This window comes from Tamandua tetradactyla, chromosome 18 (assembly GCF_023851605.1).
Source record: "Tamandua tetradactyla isolate mTamTet1 chromosome 18, mTamTet1.pri, whole genome shotgun sequence".
Lineage (NCBI taxonomy): Eukaryota > Metazoa > Chordata > Mammalia > Pilosa > Myrmecophagidae > Tamandua > Tamandua tetradactyla.
In genome coordinates this window covers 810,283-826,028 of record NC_135344.1, presented here as the reverse complement: position 1 = coordinate 826,028, position 15,746 = coordinate 810,283, and the positions used below count along the sequence as shown (strand labels likewise).

The 15,746-nt window shown below is 35.5% G+C and overlaps 2 long non-coding RNA genes across 8 annotated transcripts in view; one reads left to right on the top strand and one right to left on the bottom strand.

Moving 5' to 3' along the window:
- The window catches only part of LOC143661902 (uncharacterized), a 110,469-nt gene that overhangs the window by 7,503 nt on the left and 87,220 nt on the right, over positions 1-15,746 (bottom strand). Inside the window, exon 2 of the long non-coding RNA XR_013164931.1 lies at positions 4,142-4,203. This is a non-coding gene — a long non-coding RNA (uncharacterized LOC143661902). The remainder of the gene's footprint in view (positions 1-4,141; positions 4,204-15,746) is intronic.
- Positions 1-15,746, top strand: part of LOC143661901 (uncharacterized) — a 123,885-nt gene that overhangs the window by 24,725 nt on the left and 83,414 nt on the right. The window contains exons 6-7 of one of the 7 annotated variants that reach the window (XR_013164925.1): positions 1,414-1,489; positions 2,040-2,098. The exons of the other annotated variants lie outside the window; for them this stretch is intronic. This is a non-coding gene — a long non-coding RNA (uncharacterized LOC143661901). Of the gene's footprint in view, positions 1-1,413; positions 1,490-2,039; positions 2,099-15,746 lie in introns of those variants that run through there. 7 annotated transcript variants of the gene reach the window in all.

The window sequence follows — 15,746 nt, the reverse complement described above, 5'->3', positions numbered from 1 at the left end:
AAACAGGTCTGATTTTTCTCATCCTGAGTCAAAGGATTGTAGGGAAATTCTAATAACCCTTTAGCTATAAAAGAGATAATTGGGCTGGGTAAGAAAGTAATGTGGCAGGTGTGGATTCTGTGGGCATTTGGGGCACTTCTCCTTGTACCTTACTTGTGCCTTCAAATACTGCTTGAAACTTGAAATTTATCTTGTATATACCAATTCAATTTGATGACAGTGCTAATGTGTATACCCACTTTTACGGCTTGTTGGGTTAGATAACACCTAATATATGACAGGCAACTCAGATCTCATGGTAACTTGGGGACACATGCTTAAGCACTTGGTCTCTACTATGGCCCTGTAGCAGGTCAACAGCTTTGTCTCAAAAGGAGAGTATCTGAAGAGGATGGCATGGTTTGCTCCAAAATCATAAGGGTCTGTGTTGTGATTTTTCTATAGAAGCTTGTCAGAGGCTCCCATATCATCTCTGTTTGCTACTGAAACTTCCAGCACAAGTGATTCTGCTGGATCATATGGTCCAAGTGGTAGAGCAGTTTGCACAAATGACTTGACCTATCACAGGAATTCAATTTGTTCTATTTCCCAATCAAGTCTAGCAACTTTTTGGGTCCCCCAGTAAGTGGACCAGAGTAACACATTCAAATGAGGGAATATGTAACCTCCAAAATCAAAAGAGTTCAACCAGGGATTGTATCACTTTTATGGTTGTAGTAGAGACCAAATACAACAATTTACCCTTAACCTTAGAAATGATATCTTGACATATCTCACACGCACTGAATGCCTAGAAATTTCACCAATTTGGAAGGCTGCTGAGTGTTGTTAGATTTATATCCCAGCCTGTGACACATAAATGCTTTTTCATAAAGTCTACAGTAGTTGCTACTTCTTGAACACTAGTACTATTTAGCATGTTACCATGTATATAATGCACCAATGTGATGTCTTGTGGAAGGGAAAGCAATCAAGTCCATAAAAACTACAGTATGCTTCATGGTTGGAGAGTTAGTACACCAATGAGATGGATAGTGAAGGCATTTTGCTGGCTTTTCCAGTTGGAAAAGAAGGGTTGGAAGTTGTCTTTACTCACAGGTAAAAAGAAAAGTAGCATTATTCAGATCAAGAGCTATACATAGCTCTTAGATCCCCATAGATGTGTTGACTGACTCAAACAATCATAACATTTCTGTAACAGTGACTTAACCAGGAGTCACTTGCTGGTTAAGTTTATGACAATCCACTGCCATCATCAAAGATTTAAATATCTTCTTTTAGGGCTAAATAGGAAAGTTGAAAGGAGATATGGTGGAACTCAGTACCCCTGTATGCTTCAAGCTCTTGAGGGTGGCACTAGTCTCTATAATCTGTATAGAAATGTGATTTTGTTTTGATTTACTGTTTAGCTAGGTGGAGGCAGTTCTAGTGACTTCCATATGGTCTTTACTCTAAGAATAACCCCCACTCAACAAGTTAAGAAACCACTGTGAGTATTCTATCAGTCACTGTGAATTTCTACTCAAATTATGCCTTACAGAACTGAGGAAATAACTACAGAATAAGTTTGGGGAGCCACTAGACCCACTGTGACGTGGACCTGAATTCCAATTCCATGGGTCACCATAACTTCTGTAGTCCCTACTATAATTGGTGGAAGAGTGATGTTTGTGTGTCCTAGAATTATTGTCAGTTTTGAACTCCTGTCTTGTAACACTGAGATGCATTATCATTTCCTTTTCCCATATGTATAGTCACCATGGTAAAAAGTCATTGGTCTCTTTGGGGAAACCTAGGAGGAAACCTTAACAATACACATTTTTGCCAGTGTAACAGGACCCATCCTCAAAACAGACTAGGTCTTCCTTTAATTTAAGGCTTCCTGGGTCTGTAAACTGTCTCAGATCTGGGAGTTGATTGAGAGACTGTGACTCTTTGTTTTTATTATTCAAGTAAGACTATTATTCACTTGAACATTAGCTCTTCTGTTTAGATCAAGTAAGATCAAGTAAGAACTTGACCATCAATTTTACTTCTAGGTACCTCATGATCAACAAGCCAATGTCATAGATTTAACAGAGAGATTACTCTGATTGCCACTTTGACTTTGCTGTCCATTATGGTAACCATGTCCATCTCTCTTTGGCAGTTAAGTTCTGCCACTTGGCTAATGCCATGGACAATCACATCTATTGGCAGCAGTTCTTATATTAATATGGGACCTACAGAGAAGAGCAACCACAGAGCATTTTAGGTATGATGCAGCTATCTTCACCAATTTACTCCTCACAGACCTGATTAAAGGTGTGTCCTCTGGGAAATCTTGGTGTGGGTTATAAAATCTTATGTGTAAATATACTGTAAAATTCCAGTCTCTCTAGGCCTTTAGATTCCCTCATCATACTATACCAGCACAGTTCTCAGATTTCAACTTCAGAAAGACTACCACTTGGTCTATGCCACAGCCAAACTCAAAAAATATTGTAATCCTTTCTAACCACTGAGGCTGTAGTATTGAAAACAGGGTTTGTGCTTAGTGGGCCCACATTGATAAATTCAGCCTAACCATCTGTATTAGTTAGGGTTCTCTAGAGAAACAAAATCAACAGGGAACACTTGCAAATATAAAATTTATAAAAGTGTCTCACGTGACCGCAGGAATGCAGAGTCCAAAATCCACAGGGTAGGCTGTGAAGCCAACGACTCCGATGATTGGCCTGGATGAACTCCGCAGGAGAGGCTCACCAGCCAAAGTGGGAATGGAACCTGTCTCCTCTGAGTCCTCCTTAAAAGGCTTCCCATGATTAGATTTAGCATCACTAATGCAGAAGACACTCCCCTTTGGCTGATTACAAATAGAATCAGCTGTGGATGCAGCTGACGTGATCATGACCTAATCCTATGAAATGTCCTCATTGCAACAGACAGGCCAGTGCTTGTCCAATCAGATAAACAGGTACCACAACTTGGCCAAGTTGACACGTGTCCCTAACCATGACACCATCTTTATATTATTTCCACACTGTCAGTACCTAGTCCTACACATATACTCCTGACTTCTGTCTTTGCAAAGTTGAAAGCTCATTCAGTTTTTTATGAAATTTTTATTGAGATATATTTTCATACCATACAATCATCCAAAGTGTACAATCAGTCATTCACAGTGTCATGGTATAGCTGCACATCCATCATCACAATCAATTTTTGAACATGTGCATTACTCCAAAAAAGTGCATATAAGAATAAAAGTTAAAATGAAGAACACCCAAAATGCCCCATACCTCTTTTACCTCTCTATTAGTTATTTGTTGCCTCTATTTTTTACTCATCTGTCCATACACTGGTTAAACAGAGTGTCAATCACAAAGTTTTAACAATCACACAGCACACTATTAAAGCTATATGGTTATACAATCATTTTCAAGAATCAAGGCTAGTGAAATGCTATTCAACATTTTTCAGGTATTTCATTCTAGCTATTCCAACAAACTAAAAACTAAAAAGGAATATCTATGTAATGCATAAAAATAACCTATAGAAGGATCTCACAACTTCATTTTTTCTTGCAGCCACTCAATACCCCATTGCATGTATAGACCATAGATCTCCCTTTAGTTTATCAGTCTGTGTACTTTAGGCCACTTCCACCCATTGTAGATTGTGAGTACTGTCACCATAAACACCAGCATACAAATGTCCATTCATGTTGTTGTTTTTAATCCTTCTAAATATATACATGATAATTAGGTTGCATGATCATACAGCAATCCTATACTAAGCTTTCTGTGGAATTATCATGCTACCTTTCAGATGGATTGCACAATTATATTTCCTCACCGACAATAAATAGGGAACAGTATATCCCTCTCTCCATATTTTCCCCAGCACTTGATATATCTGCTTATTTTAATCCTTCTAAATATATACATGATAATTAGGTTGCATGATCATACAGCAATCCTATACTAAGCTTTCTGTGGAATTATCATGCTACCTTTCAGATGGATTGCACAATTATATTTCCTCACCGACAATAAATAGGGAACAGTATATCCCTCTCTCCATATTTTCCCCAGCACTTGATATATCTGCTTATTTAACACACCGTATGATGCATCCTAAGTAAACAGTTAGTGATTACCTGTATAATCACAAGTTTGTGGATTCACTACCACAATCTGTATCAGGACATTTCCATTTTTTCTACAAAGAACAAGAAAGAGAAAATAAGTTGGAGTAAAAAATGAAAAGGAGAAACAACAACAATAAGAATCCTATATCACCCCCTTATATACTCTTCTTATTGATATTTAGCTTTGGTATATTGCCTTTGTTACATATTGGAAGCATGTTAAAATGTTACTGTTAACCATAGACTCTAGTTTGTACATTTAATCACAATCATCAACCATTCTAGGTTTTGCTAAGCAATACTGTCACAGTCTTCATCTTCTGCCTTTCCTTCATGTATGCCCTGAGCACTCCTCTTTCAACTATACTCATACTTATCATTGTTCAGTACATTTACAATTTGGTGCTATTATCAGATAGTATCCTGTTATCCATTTTTGGAATCTTTACAATCAGTCAAGTTGAATATTCTGTACTCTTTCTGCATCAAATGCCAGATCTCTACTCTCTTTGTACCTCTTGATAACCTACATTCTCAGCTTTACTTCTCAAAGTTCACTGATGAATATTAGTTCATATTAGTGAGACCAAGCAACATTTGCTCTTTTATTTCTGGCTAATTTCACCCAATACAATGTCCTCAAGATTCATCCACATTAGTGCATGCTTCACTACTTTAGTCTGGCTAAATTCTGAATAATATTCCCTCATAATATATACTACACTTTATCCACTTGTCTGTTGATGGGCATTTGGGTTGCTTCTCTCTCTTGGCACAAATGAGTAATGCCACTGTAAATATTGGTGTCCAGATGTCTGTTCATGTCCTTGACTTCATTTCCTCAATTATATACCTAGTAATGAGATTGTGAGATCATATGGCAATTCTATACTTAGTTTCCTGAGGAGCCATCAAATGCTTTCCAGAGCTGTTGCACCATTCTACAATCCCACCAACAGTGAACAAGTGTACCTCTTTCTCCACATGTTGTCCAGTTCTCACGATGTCCAGTTTTTTTGAAAATGGCTATTCTAACAGGTGTGAGATGATAACACATTGTGGTCTTAATTTGCATTTCCCTAATTGCCGGTGAAGTTGAACATCTTTTCAAATGTTTTTGAAACCATTCGTATTTCCTCTTTGGAAAAGTGTCCATGTCTTTTGCCCACTTATTTAATTGGGGTGCTTGTGTTTTATTGTTGAGTTGTAGAATCTCATTTTATATTCTGGATACTAAACCTTTACCTGATATGTGGTTTCCATATATCCTGGGAGACCTATTGTCTCCCTTTGTGTAAGCTGCCTTGGTACTTTCCTGACAAAGTCCTTTGTTACACAAAAGTGTTTGAACATAAGGTGGTACCTTTTATCTATTTCTTTTTTCATTGCTCATGCTTTGAGTGTAAGGCCTAAGAAACCACCTCCTATCACAAGATCATAAGATATTTCCTTACATTTCTTCTAAAAGTTTTCTTCTTGGCTCTAATGTTTAGGACTTCATTCTATTCTGAGGTAATTTTTATATAAGGTGTGAGGTGGGATCCTCCTTCATACTTTTTGATACATGTGTCCATTCTGTGAACACCATTTATTGAAGAGTCTGTTCTGTCCCAGTTGAGTTGGCTTGAATACCTTATCAATTGTCCCTATATGAGAGGGACTTTTTCTGAACATTCAATTTGATTACATTGGCCATTATATCTATCTTTAAGCTGTAGCTTTGTAATATCCTTTAAGGATAAGTAGTATGATATTTCCACTTCATTCCTCTTTTGCAAGATATTTTTAGCTATTAGCACCATCCCCTTCCAAATAAATTTGGTTATTGATTTTTTTCTGTTTCTGCAAAATAAGTTGTGATTTAATTGTTATTGCATTGAATCTATAAAACAATTTGGGTAGAACAGACAGCTTAACTATATTCATTCTCCTGATCCATGAGCACAGCATGTCCTTCAATTTATTTAGGTCATCTTTGATTACTTTTAGTAATTTTTTTCTAGTTTTCTATGTAAAAGTCTTTTGTGGCCTTGGTTAAATTTATTCATAAATATTTGTGTCTTTGGTTGCTATTGTAAATGGAATTTTCTCTTTATTTCATACCCAGACTGCTCATTACTAGTTTGTGGAAATGCTACTGATTTTTACATGCTGATTTTCTGTCCTGCAACTTTGTTATACTCATTTATTAGCTCTAAGGGCTTTGCTGTATATTTTTCAGGATTTTCAAAATATAAGAATTTATCATATGCAAACAGTGAGAGTTTTCCTTCTTACTTTCCAATCTAGAAGCCATTTTTTTCTTGCCTATATTCTCTAGCTAGAACTTCTGGTACAATGTTGAATAACAGTGGTGACAATGGCATACTTTTCTTGTTCCTGATCTTAGAAGGAAAACTTTCTGTCTTACCCTATTGAGTATGTTAACTGCAGGTTCATCCTGTATTCCCTTTATCATATTGAGAAATATTTCTTCTGTTCCTAAACCTTTACTTTATTTTCATCCAGAAAGGAACTTGAATTTTCTCAAATGCCTTTTTTTGCATCAATCAAAATGATCATGTGTCTTTTCACCTTTGATTCATTGATATGATTTATTATATTAATTGATTTTGTTATGCTGAACCAGACTTGCATACCTGGAATAAATCCCACGTGCCCATGGTTACAATTCTTTTAATGTGCTGCTGGATTCTATTTTCAATGCTTTCTGGAAGATTTTTACATCTATATTCATAATGTGATTGGTCTGTATATACTTTTTTTGTAGTTTCTTTGTCTGCCTCTGGTATTAGATTGAAGTTGGCTTCATAGAATGAGTTAGGTAGTTTCCATCCTCTTCAATTTTTTGAAGAGTTTGAGCAGGATTGGTAAAAATTCTTTCTTGAGTTCTTGGTTGAATTCACATGTGAAACTGTCTGGTCCTGGACTTTTCTTTTGGGAAACTTTTTTGATAACCTATTCAATCTCTTTATTTGTGATTGATTTGTTGAGATTGTATTTTTCTTTTTGAATCAAGATTGATTGTTTATGCTTTTTGATGTTGTCCATTTTGACTGTGTTGTGTAGTTTTGTAGCATATGGTTCCTCCTAGTATCCTCTCATTTTCTGCTTTATTTCTATGGGGTCAGTAGTTATGCCTTCTCTCTCATTTATGATTTTATTTATTTGGATCTTCTCTGTTTTGTCAGCATAACTAACAGTCATCAATTTTTTTATTTTCTCAAAGGATCAAGTTCTGTTTTATTTTTTAATTTTCTCTTTTGTTTTGTTGTTCTCAGTTTCATTTATTTCTGCTTTTAATGGTTGATTTTTTAAATTTCTGTTTGCTTTTAAGTTGGTTTGCTGATCTTTTCTCCAGTTCTTTTAGGCAAGCAGTTAATTCCTTGATTTTTGCTTTTTCTTCCTTTGTAATATATGCATTTAGGGCAATAAATTTCCCTCTCAGTGCTGCCTTTGCTGCATCCTGTAAGTTTTAATATGCTGTGTCTTCATTTTCATTTGCCTGAAGATATTTTATTTGTCACATAATTTCTTCCTTGACCCACTTGTTGTTTAAGAGTGTATAGTTTAGCCTCCATATGTTTGTGAATTTTCTAGCCTTCTGCCTATTATTGATTTCTGACTTCATTCTGTTATGATCCAAGAATGTGTTTTGTATAATTTGAATATTTTAAACTTTTTTGGGGACTTCCTTTGTGACCCACCCTGTGGTCTATCCTAGAGAATGATTCATGAGCACTTTAGAATAATATGTATGCTGCTTTTGTGAGGTATAGTGTTCTGTAAATACTTAATTCATTTCTTATACTATTCAATATCTATTTCTATATTGATCTTCTGTCTATATGTCTTACCCATTCATGAAAGAGTTGTATAGAAACTCCAACAAATTTTGTAGGGATGTTTACTTCTCCCTTCAGTGTTGTCAGTTTCCACCTTATGTATTTTTGAGGTGCCTTGGCTTGATACATAAATATGTATGATTGTTAAGTCTATTTGATGACTTGTCTCGGAGAGGAGAGAGGTTGGGTGTTTGGAGCATGGAAAGCAGGATGGGTTGGATTGCTCATGACCCACACTGGGAGTGATTGGTGACCCACAGGAAACTTCAAATCTGAGGAAACTGACTTATTTCTTTGCTCCAGCCAGCCCCAGCTGCTACCTGGGGAAACCTCTCAGAGTGACCCTACAGCTGGCGGTGCCTATAGGGAGCACACAAGTGTGCCTAGCTATCCACTATGAGGAGTCACTACCCTGAGTGCTGGAGGCAGTCACCAAGCCAGGTGCTGTGAATGGCTGTTCATCAGGTGTGGTGACCAGTGGATCCACCAGGTGCCAGGCACTGCAGATAAGCTGCCCCCAGGCACTGCAGTCAGCTTCCTGCCCTGCAGTGGAACAAACCATCTTGTCACTGTAGCTTTCAGTATTCACCTTCCCATGTACCTTCACTGTCTGGTAGGGGCAGGCCTAAGGAGGTGCCTCAGGATTGCCACTTGCTGGGAAGAAGCAGAAAGTGAAGTCTGGCAAAATCCCTAATCCATCTAGGTTTTTTATCTTTTAATATATTTTTCTCTATATTATTGTATTATCATTATTTATTATTTTTATATTTTTCATTTTTATTTATAGATATTGTATATTAATAATTTTAATTGGTTTTTATTTTTTATTATTTATTGTTACTTAATTTTAAAAATTTTCTCTCCCTTCTGTGGGCACCAGTTTGAGTTCATTCCCAATATATCTTAGGGTGTTTCCTTCTGACTACAGGGCCTACTACTGTTGAGGTACATTTTATTCATATTTTTAAAATATAATTTTATTACTGTTTTGGGGGGCTGCATGGGTTGGGGATCAAGCTTGGGTCTTCCATGTGGTGAAAGTGCTCTGCCATTGAACTACCCTGTGCACACCTGCCTAGATTTTTGAAGACCCGTAAGTAGAATTGTAACCCATACATGAGATCTAGGTCTTATATTGACAGGGCATTACTAACAAATCAAGTTTGAAAGGGAACCTTCAGTGTAAAGCCAGGTAAATAAAAAACTTTAGACAAGTGAAAGAAACCAACCTGCAAAATAACCTTAAGATTATCACTTGCCCCAACACAATAGAAAATCACAAAGCAAAGAAAACTCCAAGCAGAAATGACTCAGCCAAATGACCAGAACAAAACCCCAGGGGGTACATAGAATGTGGAACAACTGCTCAATGATATTTATAAAGAAATAAAGGATATCAGGAAGATACTATAAGAACATAAAGAAGAATTCAAAAGATTAAATAGAAAAATAACAGATCTCACAGGGATGAAAGATACAATAGACCAAATTAGAAGATACATAATAGCAGATTTGAAGAAGCAGAAGGAAGAATAAGGCAGCTAGAAAACAGAACAATTGAACTAGGGCACACAAAAGAAAAAAGTGGCAAGAAAGATGGAAAAAATGAAACTGGATATTAGGGAAATGATGGACAATAAGAGGAGCACAAATATAAGTATCATTGTTTTCCCAGAAGTAGAAGAGAAGAGTAAAACACTGGGAAGTTTAGCTAAAGATATAATCAGGGGAAACATCACAACCCTTATGAAAGACAGAAATTTACAAATCAAAGAGCTCCAATGAACTCCAAATTGAATGCATCCAAATAGATCTATTCCAAGACATATACTCATCAAACAACCAAATGTTGAAGAGAAGCAGAAGTCCTCAAAGCAGAAAGAGAAAATTGAACTAATACACAAAAAGGAAAGCACACAGAGTACTCAACAGGAAAGCAAGAAGGCAGTGGCATGAAATATTTAAGATCCAGAATGAGAAAGATATGTAGCCAAAAATTCTTCAGCCAAGTTGTCCTTCAGATTTGAGGCAGAGATTAAATCTTCAAGGATAAACAAAGTCTGAGAGAACTAGTCAACAAGAGGCCTGCCCTACAAGAAATACTAGAAAGAGAACTGTGAGCTGAAAAGAAAGACAGAAGAGGGAGCTCTGGGGGACAGCACAGAACTGAAAAGAAGCTATAACAGTAGTTTAAAGGATAAAAGCAGTGAGGAAAAAGAATATATAGATCTGACAAATAAAAGCTAAAGGATAAGATGATAGATTAAAGAACTGTTTTTACTGTCATAACTTTAAAATTATTATTTAGTTAACAAGCTAAATGCACAAATTAAATGATAAAGATTGATATATTGGATAAAAACTATATGCTCTATATGCTCTTTACAACAGACACATCTTAGATCAAAGGACACAAACAAATTGAAAGTGAAAGTAAGGAAAAAGATATCCCATGCAAGCTGTGACTAAAAGAAAGCAATAATTATACTAATATCTGACAAAATAGACTTTAAATGTAGACATTGGAAGAGACAAAGGACACTGCATATTAATAAAAGGGAAAATTCACCAAGAAGAAATAACAATCATAAATATTTATGTTCCTAATCAAAGAGCTCCAAAGTACATGAGACAAACATTGAGAAAACTGAAGGGAGTGATAAGACATTTCAGCAATAATACAGGAGACTTCAAAACACTACTGTCTTTTATAGACAGAACAACCAGACAGAGGATCAACAAGGAAATAGAGAACTTTAACAATTTGAAAAATGAATTAGACCTAAAAAACATATATAGGTTGTTAAATGTCAAAACACCAGAATATGTTCTTCTCTAGTGTGCATAGATTGTTCTCCAGGATAGATCATATGCTGGGACACAAATTAAGACCTCATGAATTTAATAAGATGGAAATTGTCCAAAGTACTTTTTCTGATCACAAAGGAATGAAGTTGGAAATTAGTAATCACCAAAGAACCAGAGCTTTCACAAATATATGGAGGTAAAACAGCACACTCTTAAGTAATCAGTGGGACAAGGAAGAAACACCTGGAGAAACTGATAATGATCTGGAGATGAATGGTAATGAGAATACAACATATCAGAACTTATGGGATGCTGTAAAGGCAGTGCTGGCTGGGAAATTTATTGACATAAATGCCTATATTTAAAGCATGAATGAGCAAGAATTAAGGATTTAACTGGTCACCTGGTGAAATTATTGAAAGTGCAGCAAACTAACCCTAAAGCAAAGGAAAGATGAGAAATAACAAGGTAGAAATAAATGAACTGGAGAACAACAAAAAAATAGATTTAAAAATCCACAAAACCAAAATTAGTTATTTAAGAAAATCAACAAAATTAAGGGACCCCAAGCTAAACTGATTAAGAGAAAAAGAGAAAGGGTGCAAATAAACAAAATCGGAAATGGGAGGGAGTCATAACCATGGCTCCTGAAAATATTTTAAAAACATGAGAGTACTATAAACAAACTAGATAACTTAGATGAAATGGACAAATTCCTAGAAACAAATGATCTACCTATGCTGACTCAAGGAGAAATAGATTTCAACAAACTAATTACAAGTAAATAAATTGAAACAAGAATCTTCCCAAAAAGAAAAGGCCAGGACCAGACACCTTCACTGGGGAATTATATCAAACATTCCCCAAATAACTAACACCAATCCTATGAAAAATCTTCCAAAAAAATTAAGGAAAATGGAAGCCTATCTAACTCATTTTATTTCACTATCATCACACTAATACAAAAACTGTATAAAGATGCTGCAAGAAATGGAAACTACTCCTTAGTGAACATAGATGTAAAAGTTCTGAACAAAATACAGCCACATCAAATCTAATTATACATCCTGAATTATACATCAGGACCAAGTGGGATTTATACCAGAAATGAATTGTGGTTCAATAAAAAAATAAATCAAACGATCTTATCAAGTGATGCTGAAAAAGCATTCAACAAAATTTAGTATCTGTTCCTTATAAAAACACTTGAAAATGTAGGTATTGAAGGAAATTTCCTCAGTATGATAAATGGCATCTATGTAAAACCCATAGCCAGAATCACACTTAATGAGGATTTGAAAACATTCCCCCCATGATTAGAAATGAGACAAATAGGAAAGGAAGAAGTGAAAAATAGGAAATAGGAAATATTTCCAAATATTGGAAAGGAAGAAGTAAAACTTTCATTATTTGGAGGTGACATAGTTATATACTTAGAAAACTCTGAGAAATCTATAACAAAGTGACTTGAGCTAATCCACAAATTCAGTGAAGTGGCAAGATACAAGAATCATGTATAAAAATCAGTAATGTTTCTATACACAAGTAACAGCCTATTAAAATTAAAATTAAAGAAACAGAAAATTAAAGGACACATTGCATTCAAAATAGTGACCAGAATCATTTATCTAGGAATGAGCTTAATCAGGGATGTCAAGGAATTGTACACAGAAAACTACAAAAATTGCTAAATGAAATAAAATAAGACCTAAATAGATAGAAAGATATTCCATGCTCATGGATAGGAAGGCTTAATCTTGTTACAATGTTAATTATACCCAAAATGATCTACAGATTTTATTCACTATCAATCAAAATTCAACCAAACTACTTGAAGCTTGGAAAAGTTAGTTATCAAATTTATTTGGGAGGGAAAGTGATCCTGAATAGCTAAAGATATCCTAAAAATAAAAGCAATGAGGGAGAACTAACACTTACTGATTTTAAAGCTTACTGTATAACCACAGTTGTCAAAACAGTATGGTGCTAGAACAAAGATAGGAGTATCAAAACCATGGAATAAAACTGAGAGTGCAGAGATAGCCTATCAAATATGTATATAATTTCTTTTCATTAAAGCCCCCAGATCCACTGAAATGGGACAGAATAGTTTTTTCAACAAATGGGAATTGCAGAATTTGATATTCATAAACAAAATAATGAAAGTGGATCCCTACCTTACACAATACATAAAAATTAATTCAAAATGGATTAAAAGGAGGGCCATAGTGGCACAGCAGGCAGAGCTCTCACTTGCCATGTCAGAGACCAGGATTCAATTCCATTGCAAAAAAGAGAAAATGGATTAAAGACAAAAATGTAAGAGTCAATAATGTAGAATTTCTAGAAGAAAATGCAGAAAAACATCTACAAGATCTTGTCATAGGAGGTAACTTTTTAAATTTTACACCTAAAGCACAAGCAGCAAAAGAAAAAATAGATCAATAAAAACTCCTTAAGATCAAGAGCTTTTGCATCTCAAAGGACTCCATCATAAAGGTGAAGAGGCAGCCACATCAATGGGAGAAAATATTTGAAATCCACATATCAGATAAAGGCTTGCTTATCTGGTGTACATAAAGAAATCAAACAGCTCAACATCAAAAACCAAATGACCCAATTATAATATGGGCAGAATACGTGAACAGGCACATTCTGAAGAACAAACACAAAGGCCAAATAGCACATGAAGAGATGTTTGTTTTCATTGATGTTCAGGGAAATGTAACTCAAGACAACAATGAGGTGTCACCTCACACTCAGGAGAATGGCTGCTATTAAACAAACAGAAACTACAGATGTTGGAAAGAATGTAGAGTAATTGGAACACTTATTCACTATTGATGGGAGTGTGTAATGGTGTAGCCACTGTGGAAACAGTTGAATGATTCCTCAGAAAATTAAATATTGAATTGTCCTATGACCCAGCAATAGCAATACTGGATATATACCCAGAATAGCTGAAAGCAATAACACAAACAGACACACACACCAATGTTCATAGTAGCACTTTTGACAATTGCCAGACATGTAAACCATCCAAGTGCCTATCAAAGGAGGAAAGGATAAACAAAATGTGGTATAGACATGCAATGGAATATTTTGTAGGTTAAGATGGAATGGGGTCCCGAGGCATATAACAATGTGGATGAAGCTTTTTTTATTATGATCATTCCATTCTACATATGCAATCAGTAATTCATAATATCATCACATAGTTGCATATTTATCATCATGATCATTTCTTAGAACATTTGCATCAGTTCAGAAAAAGAAATAAAAAGACAACAGAAAAAAATTCATATATACCATTCCCTTTACCCTGCCCTTTCATTGATCACTAACATTTCAATCTAATTTTTTTAACATTTGTTCCCCCTATTATTTATTTTTATTCCATATGTTGTACTCATCTGTTGATAAAGTAGATAGAAGGAGCATCAGACACAAGGTTTGCACAATCACATAGTCACATTGTGAAAGCTATATCATTATACATTCATCTTTAAGAAACATAGCTACTGGAACACAGCTCTACATTTTCAAACAGTTCCCTCCAGCCTCTCTATTACATCTTGACTAACAAGGTGATATCTATTTAATGCATAAGAATAACCTCCAGGATAACCTCTCCACTCTGGAATCTCTCAGCCATTGACATTTTATTTTGTCTCATTTCACTCTTCCCCCTTTTGATCAAGAAGATTTTCTCAATCCCTTGATGTGGAGTCTCAGCTCATTCTAGGATTTCTGTCCCAAATTGCCAGGAAGTTCCACACCTCTGGGAGTCATGTCCCATGTAGACAGGGGGAGGGCACTGAGTTTGCTTGTTGTGTTGGCTGGAGAGAGAGGAATGCAGATGAATCTTGAGGACATAATGCTGAATGAAATAAGTCAGACACAAAAGGACAGATACTGTATGATTTCACCATTATGACTCCAGTAAAGATAATCTCTGAGGTTACACTATAGAATATAGCAGACATAGAAGTACACAAAAGCTAGAGATGGGGGAAATGATAACCATAGAGGTTCAACTTAAATGCAAGGGAATGGATAGAAGTGATGGTAACTAACTAGCAGAGCAATAAGCAATATTGCCATAGTGAAGGTGAATATAATTGAAAGGGGATATATATATAATGTTATGTATCCCACTGAATAAATCTACAATCATAAATAAGTTCTTGGATGAACTATTTCAAAGATTTGACATTGGACAAAGGGCCAATAATAGAGGGGTATAGGGAAAACTAAAAATGCATGCTATGAAAAATAATTAACAGGAAGACATCTACAGTATCACTGCACTATCAGAGGCAACTAATTGGCAGGGAGGTACAAATAATAGGAGGTAGTTTTGATTTGATATTTGGTTAGGCTGTGTTTGTCTGACCCTTGGTACTGTGGATCAGTGAAATCTAAAATTGAGAAGGCTTGCTGCTGATTGTGCTAGAAAGTGAGAATACTGTAAGTCATGGTTTATTTATTTTGGATATTATCCAAGGGGCCTAATAGATAGAGGGAGCCAAAGGGTATAATGACTGAGAAGCAGAATGGCAAACTCTGCTATATTTATGGGATGAAATACAAGAAGGAAGGAAGTCAAGAGGCATGCAAAGAACCAAATAAATTTGGGAACAAGGTATTGTGCAAACTAAGCCAGAAACAGAAGAACAAATATGCTAAGGTTTCTTTCAGAAACTACTTATTAGAAAATTGGAGCCTCGAATATAATCTCATAAAGCAAATGCATCTAGTCTGAATTTGTATATGTATTTCTAGATTCTGAGAAATTGAACTCTGTGTTTATCAGGTGGCATTTTCCTGTTAATTTGAGTAACTCTGTGACACCTAAGACCCAGAAATGGAGTGTTGCAACCCTGAAAGTTAGCATAACTACATAAAATAACTGTACAAGAAGCTGAAAAGGTGGCCAGGTTTGAAAGTCAATCTGGCTG